The sequence below is a fragment of the Apium graveolens genome, chromosome 1 (genome assembly GCF_009905375.1).
Source record: "Apium graveolens cultivar Ventura chromosome 1, ASM990537v1, whole genome shotgun sequence".
NCBI classification, from domain to species: Eukaryota; Viridiplantae; Streptophyta; class Magnoliopsida; order Apiales; family Apiaceae; genus Apium; species Apium graveolens.
The window spans coordinates 41,006,484-41,027,023 of record NC_133647.1 but is presented as its reverse complement, the minus strand read 5'-3'; the positions used below and the strand labels follow the sequence as shown (position 1 = coordinate 41,027,023).

Genomic DNA, 20,540 nt, shown 5'->3' with positions numbered 1-20,540 from the left:
CCCACCTGGATTCCAGCAACCACAACAGTATGCTACAAGGCAATCATATCCTCAACAAGGAAGTGCAGCTGCACCTACTAGTGCTGATTTTGAGGAACTTAAGCTATTGTGCAAGAGTCAGGCGGTTTCTATCAAGACCTTGGAAAATCAAATCGGTCAATTAGCCAATGCAGTGCTCAATCGTCAACCTGGCACTCTTCCCAGTGACACGGAAGTACCAGGCAGGAAGGAAGCTAAAGAGCAAGTCAAGGCTATTACCTTAAGGTCTGGAAAAGTAGCTGATGCTGAAAAGGCAAAAAAAGTCGAAGCTGAAGTTAGAGATGAAGAATCTAAGCAAAAGGAGAAAGCGGCGGAACCAAGGAAGACTACTGTTGAACACACTCTTCCTGAGGCTAATACAGGGGTGAAACAGCTCTATCCTCCACCACCTTTTCCTAAGAGATTGCAGCAACAAAAGCTGGAAAGACAGTTCGGGAAGTTTCTGGAGGTGTTCAAGAAACTTCACATCAATATACCTTTCGCTGAGGCTCTGGAACAAATGCCTAGTTATGCGAAGTTTATGAAGACTATTCTTTCAAGGAAGGTGAAACTGGATGACCTTGAAACCGTTGCTCTCACGGAAGAATGCAGCGCTGTTCTGCAATAAAAGTTACCACCAAAACTGAAAGATCCAGGAAGCTTCACCATTCCTTGCACCATTGGCAATCTAACTTTTGACAAGTGCCTTTGTGATTTGGGAGCAAGCATTAATCTGATGCCCTTGTCGATCTTTAAAAAGCTGGATCTGCCTGATCCAAAACCCACATACATGTCGCTACAATTGGCGGACCGTTCCATTACTTACCCAAGGAGCATAGTTGAGGATGTGCTCGTCAAGGTGGATAAGCTCTTCTTTCCAGCAGATTTTGTTATTCTGGATTTTGAGGAAGATAAGAAGATTCCCATAATCTTGGGGAGGCCTTTCTTGGCTACTGGCTGTACCTTGATAGATGTACAAAAAGGGGAACTTACTATGCGGGTCCAAGATCAGGATGTGACCTTCAACGTATTCAAGGCAATGAAATTCCCTACAGAAGATGAGGAGTGCTTAAAAGTGGATGTGATTGATTCCGCGGTTACTTCGGAACTCGAGCACATGCTAATGTCTGATGCATCGGAAAAGGCCTTAGTGGGGGAATTTGACAGTGATGATGAAGATAGCAACGAGCAATTACAATATCTGAACGCTTCTCCCTGGAAGCGAAAGCTGGACATACCATTTGAATCTCTTGGTACTTCTGACCTTAAGAATGCTGAAGGGAAGCTCAAACCATCAATAGAGGAAGCACCTACCTTGGAGATCAAACCACTACCTGAACACTTGAGGTATGCTTTTTTAGGTGATTCATCTACGTTACCTGTTATTATTTCAGTTGACCTTTCAGGTAGTGAGGAAGACAAGCTCTTAAGGATTTTGAGAGAATTCAAATCAGCTATAAGATGGACCATAGCAGACATCAAGGGGATAAGTCCTTCATATTGTATGCATAAAATTCTGCTAGAGGAAGGTAGTAAGCCAACTGTGGAACAACAACGAAGACTGAATCCCATCATGAAGGAGGTGGTGAAGAAAGAAATTCTGAAATGGCTAGATGCAGGCATCATTTATCCTATTTCTGACAGCTCGTGGGTGAGCCCCGTACAATGTGTACCTAAGAAAGGAGGTATCACTGTGGTCGCAATTGAAAAGAATGAGCTCATCCCTACTCGAACAGTTACAGGATGGAGAGTATGCATGGATTATAGGAAATTGAACAAAGCCACAAGGAAGGATCACTTTCCTCTTCCATTTATTGATCAAATGCTTGACAGATTGGCGGGACATGAGTATTTTTGTCTTCTGGATGGTTATTCCGGGTATAATCAGATTTGTATTGCACCAGAGGATCAGGAAAAGACTACCTTCACTTGTCCATTTGGCACATTTGCTTTTCGTAGAGTTTCGTTTGGGTTATGTGGCGCCCCGGCCACCTTTCAGAGATGTATGGTGGCTATATTCTCTGACATGATTGGAAATAACGTCGAAGTGTTCATGGATGACTTCTCCGTCTTTGGACACTCATATGATGAATGTTTGAATAATCTGCGCGCCGTACTCAAAAGATGCGTGGAAACTAATTTGGTGCTTAATTGGGAGAAATGTCATTTTATGGTGCGTGAAGGCATTATCCTTGGGCATAAGGTCTCTAGCAAGGGTCTAGAGGTGGACAAGGCCAAGGTGGGAGTCATTGAAAATCTTCCCCCACCCAATTCTGTGAAAGGAATCCGTAGTTTTCTTGGTCATGCGGGTTTTTATCGGCGATTCATCAAGGACTTTTCAAAGATATCTAAGCCGTTGTGCAATTTGCTTGAGAAAGATGTGCCTTTCAAATTTGATGATGAATGTTTGGCAGCATTCGAGACTCTCAAGAAGAGTTTGATCACTGCACCAGTTATTACAGCACCAGATTGGACAGAACCGTTTGAGATGATGTGTGATGCGAGTGATTATGCGGTAGGTGCAGTTCTGGGACAGCGCAAGAAAAATCTCTTCCATGTGGTCTACTATGCGAGTAAGACTTTAAATGGTGCCCAATTGAACTACACCACTACTGAGAAGAAGCTTTTGGCTATAGTCTTTGGCTTTGAGAAATTTCGATCTTATCTGCATGGTACGAAAGTAACAGTATTCACTGATCATGCAGCTATTCGCTATTTGGTTTCTAAGAAGGATTCGAAGCCGAGACTCATTCGTTGGGTGCTTTTACTTCAGGAATTTGAGTTAGAGATCAAAGATAGAAAAGGTACCGAGAATCAAGTAGCTGACCATCTCTCTAGGTTGGAGAATCCCGATTCTACTTCACAAGATAGGACGTTAATCAATTAATCTTTTCCGGATGAGCAGTTGTTTGCAATTCAGGAGGAAGAACCATGGTTTGCAGATATTGTAAACTATCTTGTCAGTAATATAATGCCTCTTGACATCCGCGCAAAAGAAAAAGTTTCTGCATGAGGTGAAGTGGTATATGTGGGATGAACCATATTTGTTTAGACAGGGAGCTGACCAGATCATCAGGAGATGTATCCCGTTCTGTGAGACGGAGGGGATATTACGAGACTGCCATTCCATGGTTTATGGTGGACACTATGGAGGTGAGAAGACGGCAGCTCGTATTCTGCAAGCAGGTTTTTTCTGGCCTACTTTGTTCAAGGATGCTCATCAGTTTGTTTTAAGGTGTGATCGTTGCCAAAGAGTGGGAAATTTGTCAAGGAAGGATGAGATGCCATTAAATGTGATGCTTGAAGTCGAGGTCTTTGATGTGTGGGGAATCGATTTCATGGGGCCTTTTATCTCGTCTTGCAATAATCAGTACATCTTGCTGGCAGTCGATTATATCTCAAAATGGGTCGAAGTTAAAGCTTTACCGACAAATGATGCAAAGGTAGTACTAAATTTTCTTCATAAGCAAATTTTCACAAGGTTTGGAACGCCTCGGGTAATCATAAGTGATGAAGGATCGCATTTTTGCAACCGTAAGTTCACTTCTATGATGCAGCGTTATAATGTGAATCATCGAGTAGCTACTGCCTATCATCCGCAAATAAATGGTCAAGCGGAAGTGTCTAACAGAGAGATAAAGCGCATTCTAGAGAAGGTTGTTTGTCCGTCAAGGAAGGATTGGTCTTTAAAGCTCGATGAAGCTGTTTGGGCTTACAGAACAGCATACAAAACTCCACTAGGGATGTCACCGTTTCAGTTGGTGTACGGTAAGGGATGTCATCTACCAGCGGAGCTTGAGCATAAGGCCTACTGGGCATTGAAGAAATTGAACCTGGATTTAGATGCAGCTGGTAAGAAAAGAATGCTTCTGCTTAATGAACTTGATGAATTTCGACTTCAAGCGTACGAGAATAACAAAATATATAAGGAAAAGGTGAAGAGGTGGCACGATAGGAAGCTACATCCTAAGTTATTTGTGCCAGGGCAACAAGTTCTTTTGTTCAACTCTCGGCTCCGACTTTTTCCTGGGAAGTTGAAATCAAGGTGGTCTGGACCTTTTATTGTCAAAACTGTGTTTCCACATGGAGCGGTGGAAATTTTTGAGAATGATTCGGACCAAGCATTCAAGGTTAACGGTCAGCGGTTGAAGCACTACTATGGGGACATGGCAAGCCGAGAGGTGGTTAGTGCCATTTTGTTGACTACTTGAGAAAGGTACGGAACGTCAAGCTAATGACGAAAAAGAAGCGCTGCGTGGGAGGCAACCCATGAATTGTTGTTACAGGAACCCTTAGAAGTTAATAACCTATCCAAAAACACAAAAAAATCAGAAAACAGGGGCTGAAAATTTTTTTTTCCAGAGACCCTCTGCGCGCCCGCGCAGCTTGCTGCTCGCCCGCACAGAAATGCTGAGCGGCCGCGCAGGGGTCGAGTTCCAGAAAATTTTTTGCAGTTCAGAAAAAAAAAAATAAATAAATAAAAACACAAAAACAGTTTTAGCCCATAAACCCACGAATTGTTCCCACTACCCCATGATTTTATCCCTTAATTCCCAAACCCTAATCTAATCCACACCCTATATATACATACACCTATCCTACATATCTCCCACAAAACTTCCTACACTTAAACCCTCTTACAAACATCAAAAATCAGTTCTTACACACTGCTATTCACGAATCAATGGCACCCAAGAGAGCACGCACTATTGACAGCAGCAGCACAGTTCCTACTGCTGATTCTTCGAGGGGCACTGCTGCAAGACCTCGGTTAACTGACAGAGCTGCGGAGGAGGAGTACACTAGGCTGTTGGGGAAGCCGATTCTGAAGGAGAGGGGGTTTTTACCATCAGGGAGGGATGGTGAGTTGTTGCCCATGATTGCAGAGAAGGGGTGGATAGCTTTTTGTGAGTCACCCGAAGCAGTACCGATGAGCGTTGTTCGCGAGTTCTACGCGAACACGAAGGCTGAAAAGAATGGGTTTTCTGTAGTCCGTGGGCTGACGGTTGATTATCATCCTGCGGCGATTCACCGTGTGATTGGACATCGAGAGAGGAAGCCCGAGGAGGAGAACTGGAATGAAAAGACTGCTGAGGATTTTGACTTGGATTTGATTTGTGCGACTCTCTGTCGACCGGGCACAGTTTGGAACCGCAGTCCAGCCAACAATGAGTATCGTCACTTTTCGGCGATCGTCATGAACAGGTATGCCTGTGCATGGAATGCATTTATATGTGCTAATATTTTGCCTTCTTCACATGCACACGAGGTCACAGTTGAGAGAGCACAGCTGTTGTGGGGAATTCTGAATTAGGAATACTATGTGGACCTTGGTGAGTTTATCTACCAAGGGATTCTGAAGTTTTTGAGGGGAGCAAAGCATATGAACATCCCATATGCATCCACGGTTACGAAGCTATGCCGAGCAGTGGGAGTGAACTGGCCAGCTCATGAGCAGTTGCAGTTGCCAGCAGCTCCGATAGATTCTGGCACTCTGAATGGGATGCAGGAGTGGACCGGTGGTGAGCCTGAGGAGCATGGGCTGGGTTATCGTCTTGCAGGAGGGCGTCCAGCACGAGGTGCTACTATGGCTAGGCCAGGGCGTGGTGAGGCTGGTTCGTCGAGAGCTCAGGAGGGTGCTGGGATGGGTGATGCCCAGTATAGGAGGCTTTCACGGCGGATGGATGCCATGTATGAGACGCAGAGTAGGTTTGCTCAGGAGCTCACCCTTGCGTTAGGGACTGCTTTTCGAGGCCTTGGAGCTGATATCCAGTGGCCAGTTTTTGGTGAGGACTCTGCATACCCGCCGCCTGATACTCCACCCGCTGAGGGTGATGATGATGACTCCGAGTAGGTATACCCTGTGTTCCTTTCTACTACTTTCACTGAGGACAGTGAAGATTTTTAGTCTGGGGGTGGTAGTTAAAGGAATATTGTGTGTGTGTCATTTAGTTGCATATTCATGATAGTTAGTTCATATAGTTGCATAATTTATGTCATATAGTTTTTTTTATGAATGTCATGTAGCTCATGCATTTACTATGATCCCTTTTGTAATGATTTATCGACTGAATTGTGATATTGATGCGAGTGTAGTGATAGCATTAAAGTGATATTAAGTTGTGTAGGTTGATATGCATGCTAGAAATAAATGTAAATCCACTGAGTCTTAAAGAATACGTAAGGGCTAGATTGTTGTTATGATTTGGTTGTTTTCAAGGTCAATCTATTTATTATGCTTAGAATTCGATTATAGGTTCTTAGTGATAAAAACATGAAAAAGAAAAATTGTTTTGGAGAAAAAAAAATATGGAAGTTGTTGCTAGTTGTGGCTAGGCGTCAAATGGCTAGTAGCCGGCTCGCTTATGTTGCGAGTAGTCTAGGGTTGAGTAAGATGAAGCAAAACGCACTTGCTCAGAAGTTATGAAAAAAAAAAAAAAAATTCGGCATAATTGATCAAGAGTGGGCTCTTTGGTATTCGAGTTATGAAGTTCTTAGGGGACTTTGTGCCTAGTGACCTAAGGCTTTTAGAGTCTGGGATCCGCTAACCTAACGCTCGTTACATGGATACCATTGTATAAGTCTTTTGTGGACCTCACTCATTGCACGGTCAAATAAGCATTTGAGTTGTAAATAAAAAGCACAATTCCGTAGTAAGCTCCAGAGTTCTTGTAGTGTTGTATATTACTTTGTGCCTAGAATTTTTATTCTTTGTATAATCGTAGGATTGCCTTGAGGATAGTCTAGTCATAGTAATTGGTCTAGTTCCGAAGCATATCTGTTAAGCATTTGCACACACCACGTTTCTGGCTGTTTGTCCGGTTGCATGAGTTTATTGATCTTTAGATGTCTAATTGCATTCGTTGAGATGTGACAATTTGGTTGGTTAATTGTAGTAAGGGGGATCGTTGTATTTTCATATAGATTGCATTCATGCATATTTTTATTTGTTTTGAGTCTGTGACGCTTGAGGACAGGCATCGATTTAAGTTTGGGGGTGTGATAAGTGGCATTTTATACCACTTAGAACGTCTTAAAATGGCTTAAATTGGTGTCTTGAAATCAAGTATTTTGTGTATTTAATGCGTTTTTCTAGTGTTTATGCATTTCAGGGTATTAGTTGCATTTCGGGGGAGGAATCATCAAGAATAAGCCTTGGCATGTGTTCACCATTGCGAGAGGAAAGGAATGGGCAGATTACGGCGAAGAAACGGAGCAAGCTTGGAATTTTTCTAGTAGGGTCCTGCGCGCCCGCGCAGCAATGCTGAGCGGCCTTGCAAGGTCGGGGAAAAAGCTGAATTATTTTAGACTTCTACTTCAGTGTGGCTTCCAACTTCTATGTAATCTGAGTTTTATGGGACTATTATATAGGTAGATTTGAGACGTTTTCATAGAGATTATTAAGGAGATTATGTTTTAGATTATGTTTTACGCAAGGAGCGAAGGAGATAAGGAAGAAGACCGATTTAGCACACCGCAACGAAGAGGAAGCATATATTCTTGTGATTCTTGTTTCGTTGTAACGTTGGATGCTAGTTTTCTTGCTTTGACTTATTTACTCTTGTGACGTACTCTGTTTTAATATAATTAGTTTAGTTATTATTTTCTTGTGTTTGTTTATCATGATTTCATATGAACCCATGATGGCGATAAGTTCTATTATGGGCTAATCGTGATCATGGGGTTTCAACAGATTTATTATGGAATTCTTTAGTTAATTGTTTAATACTTTAGTGTGTGATGATTGCATGATATCTAGTATTGGTTGCGCGTATTCATCTTATGTGCATCGCGAACATATAAGATAGGGTGTTGATCTCTTGTGAAGCGACGGTGGATCTTGAGATTTAGAACTTGCCATGCTAGCATAGGTTCATGTACGTTGTGCATGATTAGTGGGTAATTCTAACAGTTTTATTTGCCCTATGTAATCAAAAGGAATAACTTGTGCTTAAATCGTTGTGTTGTCAATTTCTGTAGACATATAGGAACTCAACATAATTGATGACTATTCAACTTCTATCTTAATTGTGGATGCTTGGTAGAATGGTATTAGTACAATGAAAGTTGGCTTTTATCAGTTTCATGTTATTCGATTAATGTCATCACTGTCACATGCTAAAGGTAATAACAATGGCTATAGAAGGAAGTAATAATGAAGTTGTGATCTCATGAGTGTTTTATTATTGATAATTTGAAGTGTTAGTTAAGTGGTTAACTAAGTAGTTAATTATAGTTAATATTTGATCAACAATTTTAAGTGTTATTATCTTAACATTGAGAAGTAATCATACATTGGTGAGTGAGTTTAATTAGACAATAATTTAGTCTGAGTCTCTGAGGGAACGAACTAGAAAGTATTCTATATTACTTGCGAACGCGTATACTTGCGTGAATATTAGTGCGTGTTTTTGCCCTAACAATAAGGAGATGCTAAGGAAGTGCCCACACCACGGCATGCCTGATTGGATGATTATAAACTATTTCTACAATGGATTGGGTGCTACTTCTAGACCCATGCTCGATGCAGTATCAGGAGGAGCCTTGTGGGCTAAGAGTTACGATGAAGCCTATGAATTGATTGAACTGATGGCTGCTAATGAATACCAGAATCCTTCCCAGAGACTGACTCAGGGAAAAGTAGCAGGAATTCTAGAGTTGGATGCAACAACTGCTATAGCTGCCCAACTTAAGGCTTTGAAGATGAAGGTGGACACTTTGGCGAATTATGGAGTCAATCAGATAACTAGTGTTTGTGAGCTTTGTGCGGGGGCACATGAAACTGAAAAGTGTACTATTTTTAGAGAATCAGCTCAATTTGTGAGCAACTTTTAGAGATCACAATAACAAGCTCCAACCACTTATCATTCGAATAACCGCAATCATCCTAACTTCAGCTGGAGCAACAATCAGAATGTGGTGCAACAAGCTTATCAGCCATATACAGCAAGGCAGTATAACCCTCCTGGTTTTCAGCAACCGCAATATGCCCCGAAGCAACAACTTTAACTTCAGCAGTTACCTCAAGCTAATGAAAAATCTGAATTGGAGGAGTTGAGACTAATGTGCAAGAGCCAAGCTGTCTCTATCAAGACCTTGGAGAATCAGATTGGGCAAATTGCTAATGTGTTACTAAAACTTCAACCTAGCACGCTTCCGAGTAATATTGAAGTGCCAGGCAAAAAGGAAGCTCAGGAGCATGTTAAAGCAATCACATTGAGGTCTGGTAAGGTTGCGAATCCTGAAGAAGCTAAGACTCCAGATTCTGAAGTGAAGGCTGATGAAGAAGAAGTGCAGAAGGAAGCTGAAGTGGAACCACGGAAGACTACTATGGAGCACACTCCTCCTGAGGGTAATACAGGGGAGAAATAGCTCTATCCTCGACCTCCTTTTCCTAAGAGGCTACAGAAGAAGAAACTGGATAAGCAGTTTGTGAAGTTTCTGGAGGTGTTCAAGAAACTTCACATCAATATACCTTTCGCTGAAGCTCTTGAGAAAATGCCTAGTTACACGAAGTTCATGAAAGGTATTCTCTCTAGGAAGGTGAAGCTTGATGACTTAGAGACCGTTGCTCTCACGGAGGAATGCTGTTTTGTGCTGCAACAGAAATTGCCTCTGAAGCTTAAAGATCCTGGAAGCTTCACTATTCCTTACACCATTGGAAAGGTGTCATTTGATAAGTGTCTATGTGACTTGGGAGCTAGCATCAATCTGATGCCATTGTCAATGTTCAAAAAGTTGGACTTGCCTAATCCAAAGCCTACATACATGACTTTGCAGTTGGAGGATCGTTCTATTACATATCCGCGAGATATTGTGGAGGATGTCTTGGTCAAGGTGGATAAACTCATTTTCCCTGCTGATTTTGTAATTCTGGATTTCGAGGAGGATAAGAAAATTCCCATAATTTTGGGAAGACCTTTCTTGGCTACTGGCCGAACCTTGATAGATGTGCAGAAAGGTGAGCTTACCATGCGAATGATGGATCAGGATGTGACTTTTAATGTGTTCAATGCCATGAAATTCCCTACAGAAATTAAGGAGGGTTTTAAGGTGGAAATGGTCGATACTGTGGTAAATTATGAACTCGATCGATTGCAAAGATCCGATGTCTTGGACAAAGCCTTATTGGGGAATTCTGATGGTGAAAATGACGATAGTGATGAGCACTTGCAATATTTGAATGCTTCTCCCTGGAAGCGAAAGATGGATATGCCTTTTGAATCTCTTGTATTGAAGGAGTTGAAAAGTTCTCCAAAATGCCTCAAGCCATCTATTGAGGAAGCTCCTACTTTTGAGCTTAAACCTTTACCTGAACATTTGAGGTATGCATTTTTAGGTGATGCATCTACTTTGCCTGTTATTATTGCATCTGACTTTTCAGGTACCGATGAGGAGAAGCTTTTGAGAATTTTTAGAGAGTTCAAATCGGAAATTGGTTGGACTATAGCATATCAAGGGAATCAACCCTTCTTATTATATGCACAAAATTCTGCTAGAGGAAGGAAGCAAGCCTACTGTTGAGCAACAAAAAAGGCTAAATCCAATCATGAAAGAGGTTGTGAAGAAGGAAACCCTCAAGTGGCTAGATGCAGGGATCATATATCCTAGTTCTGACAGTTCATGGGTGAGCCCAGTTCAGTGTGTGCCAAAGAAAGGTGGTATCACTGTGGTAGCAAATGAGAAGAATGAGCTTATTCCTACACGAATAGTCACGGGGTGGAGAGTTTGCATGGATTATAGGAAGCTGAAGAAGGCTACAAGGAAGGATCACTTCCCTCTTCCTTTCATTGATCAGATGCTTGATAGATTGGCTGGGCATGATTACTATTGTCTTCCGGATGGCTATTCATGATATAATCAGATTTGTATCGCTCCGGAAGATCAAGAGACGACTACATTCACATGTCCTTTCGGCACTTTTGCATTCCAAAGAGTTTCTTTTGGGATATGTGGAGCGCCAACCACTTTTCAGAGATGTATGATGGCTATCTTCTCTGATATGATTGGAAATAACGTATAAGTGTTCATGGATGATTTCTCGGTCTTTGGAACTTCTTATGATGAGTGCTTGCAGAATCTTGGGTTAGTATTGAAAAGGTGCGTTGAGACCAACTTGGTTCTCAATTGGGAGAAATGTCATTTTATGATGCGCCAATGCATCATTCTTGGTCACAAGGTTTCTAGCAAGGGGCTTGGGTGGACAAGGCCAAGGTGGGGGTGATCGAAAATCTTTCTCCGCCCATATCCGTTAAGGGAATTCACAGTTTTCTTGGTCATGCGGGTTTCTATAGGCATTTTATCAAGGATTTCTCGAAGATTTCAAAGCCGTTGTGAAATTTTCTAGAAAAAAACATTCCTTTCAAGTTTGATGATGAGTTCCTTGCTGCTTTTGAGATATTGAAGAAGAGTTTGATTACGGTACCTGTCATAACTACACCTGATTTGTGTGAACCATTTGAAATGATGTGCGATGCAAGCGACTATGCAGTTAGAGCAGTTCTTGGGCAACGCAAGAATAACATATTTTATGTAGTCTACTATGCTAGTAAGACGCTTAATGGTGCTCAACTAAATTACACCACTACTGAGAAAGAACTTTTGGCTATCGTCTATGGTTTTGAGAAATTTTGATCGTATCTACTTGGGACGAAGGTGGCAGTTTTTACTAATCACACAGTAATTCGATATCTCGTCTCGAAGAAGGACTTGAAGCCAAGATTGATTCGATGGGTTCTTTTACTTCAGGAGTTTGAGTTAGAGATCAAGGACAGAAAAGGGACTGAAAATCAAGTCGTCGATCATCTCTCGCATTTAGAGGATCCAATTGCTACTTCACAAGATAACTCTTTGATTAATGAGTCTTTTCCCGATGAATAGTTATTTGGGTGCAAGCAGAAGAACCGTGGTTCACCGATATTGTGAAGTACCTTGTAAGTAACATTATGCCTCTAGGGTTGACTCCCGCTCAAAGGAAGAAGTTTCTACATGAAGTGAAGTGGTATATGTAAGATGAGCCATTTCTTTTTCGCCAAGGAGCTGACCAAATCATTAGGAGATATATTCCTTACAGCGAAATAGGGGGGATCTTGCGAGATTTCCACTCAACGGGTTATGGAGGACATTATGGTGGAGAAAATACAGCATCTCGTATTCTTCAAGCAGGTTTCTTTTGGCCAACTTTGTTTAAAGATGCTCATCAGTTTGTTTTGAAATATGATCGATGTCAACGAGTGGGGATTATATCTAAGAGGGATGAGATGCCTCTTAATATGCTTCTCGAGGTCGAAGTCTTCAATGTTTGGGGAATTGACTTCATGGGGCCATTTGTCTCATCTTGTAACAATCAGTGCATCTTGTTGGCAGTTGATTACGTGTCCAAATGGGTTGAAGTTAAGGCCTTGCCAACGAATGATGCTAAGGTAGTGCTTAATTTTCTTCACAAATAGGTATTCACAAGATTTGGAACTCCAAGAGTCATAATCAGTGATGAGGGGTAACATTTATGTAACCGCAAGTTCACTGTTGTGATGCAAAGGTATAATATAAATCATCGCATTGCTTCGACTTATTATCCTCAGACGAATGGTCAATCTGAGGTATCTAATAGAGAGATCAAGTGCATTTTAGAAAAAGTTGTGTGTCCATTGAGAAAAGATTGGTCTTTGAAGCTTGATGAAGCTGTTTGGGCGTATCGAACATCATACAAGACTCCGCTAGGGATGTCACCATATCAGTTGGTTTATGGTAAGGGGTGTCATTTTCCGGGGAGCTAGAGCATAAAGCATATTGGGCTTTGAAGAAATTGAATCTGGATTTGGATGGGGCTGGAAAGAAGAGGATGCTTCAATTGAATGAGCTCGACGAGTTCCGACTTCAAGCTTATGAGAACAACAAAATGTATAAGAAGAAAGTCAAGAGTTGGCACGATCGGGGTCTAGTGCTTAAATCATTTGTGCCGGGGCAACAAGTTCTTTTGTTCAACTCTCGTCTCCGTCTTTTTCCTGGAAAGTTGAAGTCAAGATGGTCAGGGCCGTTTGTTGTCAAAACTGTATTTCCACATGGAGCGGTGGAGATTTTTGACAATGATCTGGGCCAAGCATTTAAGGTAAATGGTCAGAAGTTGAAGCATTACTATGGTGACATGGCAAACCGCGAGGTGGTTAGTGCCGTTTTATTGTCCGTTTGATCTTGAGTTCTACGTCAAGCTAATGACGTAAAGCAATCGCTTCCTGGGAGGCAACCCAAGTTTGTTGTACATTAGTAAGTAGAGGAAGCAAGAAGAAAAGAGAAAATCACAAAAAAATCAGAAAAAGAGAAAAATTCAGGGCCAACTTTAGAAGCTTGGCGCGCCTGCACTGTCCTAGCACGCGGCCGCGCTGAAATCACAAAAACATGGCGCACCCGCACTAATCCAGCACACGGTCGCGCCAATATGGTAGAAGTTGCGCGCGCCCGCGCTGTCCTAGTGCGCGGCCGCACCATGGTCCCGGCTCAGAAAAAAATAAAAGTCAGTTTTGAAAGGAAAAATCGGGATTTTTGCTACAAAATCAATTCCCAACCGAATTTTACTCCCCCACATCCCAAATTTCCCTCTCCAAATCAAACCCATTACTCCCATTATTCCCATAATCAAATCCCACTTCTATTCCATATACAATTCTCTTTTCACCACCTATATATATACACTCATACACAAACTTCTTCACCACTTCACAAATTTTCAAACACAAATTCTCTCTCAAACACAAAACTCTTATTCTCTCTACTCAAATCCAATTGCACTCAAGAGACAAAGAACACAAGCGTAAGTAGCATCACCACCGATTCTTTAAGAGTGGGTGGTGTAAGGCCGAGGTTCTCTACTCTCGAGGTGAAAGTGGAGTATACGAGGCTTCTTTCGAAGCCGATCATTAAGGAGCGAGGTTTTCTGCCATCAGGGAAATATGGTAAGCTATTGGAGATGATTCTGGCGATGGGCTGGGTTCCCTTTTGCGAGGCACCCACTGCTATGCCCATGAGTGTTGTTCGCGAGTTCTTTGTGAACACGAAGGCTGAGAAGAATGGCTTCATGGTGGTTCGAGGAAGGACTGTGGAGTACAGTGCGGAGGCTATTAGGACGGTGAATGTGTAGCCCACGAGGAAGCCCGGACAGGACAATTGGAACGATAAGACTTCAGAGGACTTTGATCTGGATCTTATTGTTGCTACATGTATCAGCCCGATACTCACTGGAAGATCAAGAGGGGCACTACTGAGTATTCTATGTTCCTGACTTCCAGCATGAACAGGTTTTCCCGTGCATAGAACGCGTTTATTTATGCTAATATCATGCCATCTTCTCATGTGCATGAGATTACTATGCAGCGTGCACGGCTGTTGTGGGGCATTTTTCAGTGTGACTATGTGGATCTGGGGATGGTGATTTATCAGGGTATTCTAAAGTCTTGAGGGGGAGTACCACGGGGTTTATTCTGTATGCGTCCGTTGTGATGAAACTGTGCGTGACAGTTGGTGTTTATTGGCCCGCAAATGAGCAGTTGCAGATCCCAAGTGCTCCTATTGACATCACTACTTTGGCTATGATGCAAGAATGGGATGGAGGCAAGCCCGATCTGAAGGGGCTTGGTTATACTTTTGACCACCTACCTGGTGGGAGGCCAGCTGCTGGGGCCAATTAGGCGAGCAGGACTGCTAGGAGATCTCAGCTAGGAGATGAGGTGGGGCCATCGCAACAGGCACAGGAAGAGGAGGAAGGAGCTAAAATTGGATGTGGCATTAACATGACACAGTACAGGCGTCTGGCTAGGGGGATGGATGCGATGCATGACATCCACAGTAGGTTTGTATGAGATCTCAGCCAGGCATTGGGACAGCTTTCAGAGCCACTGGTGTTGACATCCAATGACCAGTATTTGGTGAGGATTCCGTGTATCCACATCCGGACACACCTGACACTTTACCCGTTAAGTGTGAGGAGCCTAATTCTGATTAGGTATGCCTGAATTCCTTACTATTACCTTCACTGAGGACAGTTAAAATTTTAAGTTTTGGGGTAGTAGTTGAAGGAATATGTTTTGTCTGAGTCGCATATAGTTGCATATTCATGATAGTTTAGTTCATATAGTTGCATATTTTGCCTTGTAGTTTTTTTATTTTTGGTAGTTTTTATGTTCGTTTGTTCATATATTTCATGCATTTGCATTATAACATGATCCCTTAAATGATTTTTCCAGTTGACTTGTGATATTGATGCTAGTGTAGTGATGTCGTGTTTAAAGATGTTAAGTTGTATTAAGTTGATTTGCATGCTAGAGACAATTGTATTTCACTAAGTCTTATAGGTTGCTTAAGTGATAGATCATGATCATGGTTGTTTGTTTGTCGAGGTTTAATAGCTTTTTTATATTTAAAATTTAGGATATTCTCTTAATTATAAAATAACATGGATTTTTAGAAATTGGAGAAAAATTGGATTTCGTTGCTAGTTGTTGTTGCTAAGTATCAAATGGCTAGTAGCCGACTCATATTTATATGAGTACTCTAGGGTTGAACGAGATGGAGTGAAACGCACTCGTTCAGAAATTGAAAAAAAAGAAAAAAAAGAAGAAAAGAAAAAGAAAAAAAATTAAGTGTTATGTATAATTGATCACGAGTGGGCTCTTTAGTACTCGAGTTATTAAGTTCTTAGGGTACTTTGTTCCTAGTGACCTAAGGCTTTTATAGCCTGGGATCCTCTAACCTAACGCTCGCTACATGGGTACTATTGTACAAGTCTTTTGTGGACCTCACTCATTGCACGATCAAATAAACATATGTGTGTTATTTTGTTTGAATAAAAGCATGAATCCATATAAAACTCCAATATAAGAATTGTAGTGTTATAAATTATTTTGAGTGTAGCTTTTTATTTTATTTATAACCTTGTGATTGCCTTGATGAGTAGTGAGTCATGATTATTGATCTAGTTGCGATAGTATGTCTTTAAGCAGTTGCACAGACGCACGTCTCTAGTTTGTAAGTTGATTTGTATGATTTGATTGATCTTTATGCGAGTAACTGCATTTGTTGAGATGTTGCTTGTCGACTGGTTGAGTTATCCTAGTGGGATCTTTGCATTCATTTAGTTGCATTCATGCATTTGTGTTCTTGTTCTTTGAGTCTGTTTATGCTTGAGGACAAACATCGATTCAAGTTTGGGGGTATGTTGAGTGGCATTTATGACACTTTATAATGCTCTATTAAGCTTTGAATTGATGCATTTGTACTCAAGTTGTTAGTATTTTAACGTGTTTTCTAGTGTTTTTGCATTTCAGGCATTATCTAGGTAATCAGGTGAATTAACATTGTTTTGACGCTAATTTGGTGTTAAGGTGGTGTTGGAATAAAAGCGAGTGGAAAGCCGGCTCGAGGAAGCAAAGAAAAGAAGAAATCAGAAGTTTTTTCCAGAAGTACGGCGCGCCCGCGCTGGTCTAGCGCGCGGCCGCGCCAGGTTGTCAGAGAGGCAGCGCACCCGCGTTGGTCAAGCGCGTGACCGCGCCGGGTCGGGATCACAGAATCCTGATTCTATTCTAATTATAATAGGAGGACTTCTATCTTGCATGGGATGCTATATATATTCAAATAAAGGATGTTTTCAAAAAAAGAGAAGTACCAGAGCACAAGGAGAGCCATAAGAAGACCGATTTAGCACAATTCAACGAAAACGAAGAAGATCTTGTTTTTACTTGTGAATCTTTGTTCTGAGTTATAACTTGGATGCTAGTTTTCTTATTTGTGAACCTTCCTTTTGTTTCGTACTTGGTTTTGTTATTTATTAAGTATAAAGACTACGTTTATTATACCATGCTTTCATCGGAACCCACGTTGATGATGAGTTCGATTATGGCCTAATCGTTATCGTGGGGTTCTAGCGGATTTACTTATGGATTTATTTAGTTAAATTGTTTCGATGCCTTAGTGTGTGATCATTGTATGATAACCTAGTACTGGTTGTACTTATTCGTCTTATAAGCGTCGTGAACTTGTAAGATAGCGTGTTAATCTTTAATGAAGTGACGGAGAATTTAAGGATTTAGAACATGCCATGCTAGCATAGGTTCATGTGTTATTGTTATGCATGATTCGTAGGTAATTTCAACCATCTTACTTGCCCTGTGTAATCATGATAGATAACGTGTGCTTTAAACCTTTATGTTGTCAAACTCTATAGAAATATAGGGTCTCAATATAATTGGTGTCTATTCAGCTTCTATCTCTTTTGTGGATGTCAGGTAGTATGTTATTCGTACAATGAAAGTTGGCGTTTAGCAGTTTTGTGTTAGCTGATTAGTGTCATCACCATTGTATGCTAAGGTTAAGAACAATAAGGCTATTGAATGAAGTATTTAATGAAGTTAGAATCCCATGTTTGTCTCATATAATATACAACTCTCTTTACTCTCTTAGTTATAATTGTTAGTTTAAATTCATAATTATTATAAAACCCAATTTGTCATCGACTTAGCATTGGATAATAACCATATCATCGGTGCATAAGCGTATAAATTACATAGTTAACCAAAGCCAGTCTCAGTGGGAATGAACTAGAAACAATTCTATATTACTTGTGAACGCGTATACTTGCGTGAATTATTAGCGCGTGTTTAGCCCTAACAAGTTTTTGGCGCCACTTCCGGGGACTGCAGTGTTAATTTTTAGTTTATGTGTTTGTCATCAGTGGTCGTTAAAGTTCATTGACTCGGACATTGTTACTTATCTGTTTTCTTGTCTTATTTCAGGTACTCTAGTGAGCGTGTATACATACGCGTTCGCGGTCTCGTAAGAGAACTCTGGATAAAGCCGAGGAAGAAGTTATAGTGATTCGAAGGGAAGTTTTTGAAGAAGAAGAGAAAGTCGAGGAACCAATTTTTTTAGTGATGGGAGATCAAGCAAAAAATCCTAAGGCCTTGATGGACTACTCTCGGCCTAAGATCAATGACATTCAGTCGAATATTATCAGACCAGCCATCTCGGCTAACACTTTTGAGATTAAATCAAGCACGATTCAGATGATACAGAACTTAGTTGAGTTAGGGGGTTCTCCTACTGAAGACCCCAACATGCACATCAGTGATTTCATCGAGATATGTGATATTTTCAAGTTCAATGGTGTGACTGAAGAAGCTATCAAGCTGCGACTCTTCCCATTCTCTCTGAGGGACAAAGCAAAGTGCTGGTTACATTCTCTACCTCCAGGGTCTATCACTACTTGGAAAGATCTGGCTTAAAAGTTTCTCACTAAATTCTTTCGTATGGCGAAGACCGCTGCAATCAGGAATGCTCTTACTCAGTTTGCTCAGTAAACTGGAGAATCTCTGTGTGAGGCTTGGGATCGATATAAGGAGATGCTAAGGAAGTGCACACACCACAACATGCCTGATTGGATGATTATAAACTATTTCTACAATGGATTGGGTGTTACTTCTAGACCCATGCTCGATGCAGCATCAGGAGGAGCCTTGTGGGCTAAGAGCTACGATGAAGCCTATGAATTGATTGAACTGATGGCTGCTAATGAATACCAGAATCCTTCCCAGAGACTAACTCAGGGAAAAGTAGCAGGAATTTTGGGAGTTGGATGCTGCAACTGCTATAGCTGCCCAACTTAAGGCTTTGATGATGAAGGTGGACACTTTGGCGAATTATGGAGTTAATCAGATCACTAGTGTTTGTGAGATTTGTGCGGGGGCACATGAAACTGAGCAGTGTACTATTTCTAGAGAATCGGCTCAATTTGTGAGCAAATTTTAGAGATCACAACAACAAGCTCCAACCACTTATCATTCGAATAACCGTAATCATCCTAACTTCAGCTAGAGCAACAATCAGAATGCGGTGCAATAAGCTTATCAGCCATATACATCAAGGAAGTATAACCCTCCTGGTTTTTAGCAACCGCAATATGCCCCAAAGCAACACTTCAACTTCAACAGTTACCTCAAGCGAATGAAAAATATGAATTGGAGGAGTTGAGACTAATGTGCAAGAGTCAAGCTGTCTCTATCAAGACCTTGGAGAATTAGATTGGGAAAATTGCTTATGCATTACTAAATCATCAACCTGGCACGCTTCTGAGTGATACTGAAGTGCCAGGCAAAAAGGAAGCACATGAGCATGTTAAAGCAATCACATTGAGGTCTGGTAAGGTTGTGAATCCTGAAGAAGCTAAAACTCCACATTCTGAAGTGGAGGCTGATGAAGAAGAAGTGCAGAAGAAAGCCGAAGTGGAACCAAACAGATCTATTCTCCACCTCCTTTTCCTAAGAGGGTGCCGAAGAAGAAACTAGATAAGCAGTTTGCGAAGTTTCTGGATTTGTTCAAGAAACTTCATATCAATATACCTTTCGCTGAAGCTCTTGAGCAGATTCCTAGTTACGCAAAGTTCATGAAAGGTATTCTCTCTCGGAAGGTGAAGATTGATGACTTAGAGACCGTTGCTCTCACGGAGGAATGCAGTGTTGTGCTGCAACAGAAATTGCCTCCGAAGCTTAAAGATCCTGGAAGCTTCACTATTCCTTGCACCATTGGAAATGTGTCATTTGATAATATGGAACAATAACAAAAGGTACTTGCATAATTAAGAGTAATGCAGCGAAATGTGAAACATTTATCTATTCTAAATTTAGAATAGGGAAGAAATATTTGCAATATATTATAAGAAAGTTTGAGAATACTTGCCTTTGGTGTTTAGCAATAACACGGTCATCTTAGTCTGACGTCTCATGATCTCACTGTCTTTCTATTTCAATATACTGCTCCTGCAATTTCTAGAAGCTAGATACTCGACACTATTCCATTCCATTCTTATGCAACGTCTGGTTCTTATCGTCTTAAATAATCCGCATCTTGCAGATCCTTTCCTACCGAATGCTAGGTTATCCTTAAACGACTTGGGTCTTTCGTTTGGATCCTACAGAATCGAAATACCCTAACTTAGACGGTCGCTTATGCTTGACATAATATCATAATAAATTCTACCCGTACGATTCCATAACCTAAATCGTATTTATACAAACTATCTCAACACCCAAACTGATAGACCTCATATACTTGAAATTCAGTTCAGCAATAATATTTAGAAAATATATATAATCGTTATTACAGGAAATAGGGTCATTGGACTCTTTTTGGCAAAATATTTCACCGAGTGACATCCCTTATTTTCTTATTACGCACAGCAGATTTCAAAAATATTTTATCATAATACAAAAATAGTTTTCATAAAATATTTTATAAATATAATATTATATATTCAATTGATATCCCTGATAATTACAGGATACCTTCCCGTATTTCAAAAATAATTTTTCAAAAATCGGGCAGCGCCTCCTTTATTTATCGGACTTTCCGTCGAAACATCATCGATGTAAATATTAATTATTACACTTTATTTTTATAAACCGTAGGACTCAGATTATATCATCACCGTCCACCATCGACTCACCGAGGCTCATCGTCGATGGTGGTAAAATTCGCGGGTG

The 20,540-nt window shown here is 41.0% G+C and overlaps 1 non-coding gene across 1 annotated transcript; it reads right to left on the bottom strand.

Moving 5' to 3' along the window:
- Window positions 1-18,326: 18,326 nt before the first annotated feature.
- On the bottom strand, window positions 18,327-18,433 carry LOC141680317 (small nucleolar RNA R71). The gene has a single exon (XR_012558308.1). It is a non-coding gene; the product is annotated as a small nucleolar RNA R71 (small nucleolar RNA).
- Window positions 18,434-20,540: the final 2,107 nt, after the last annotated feature.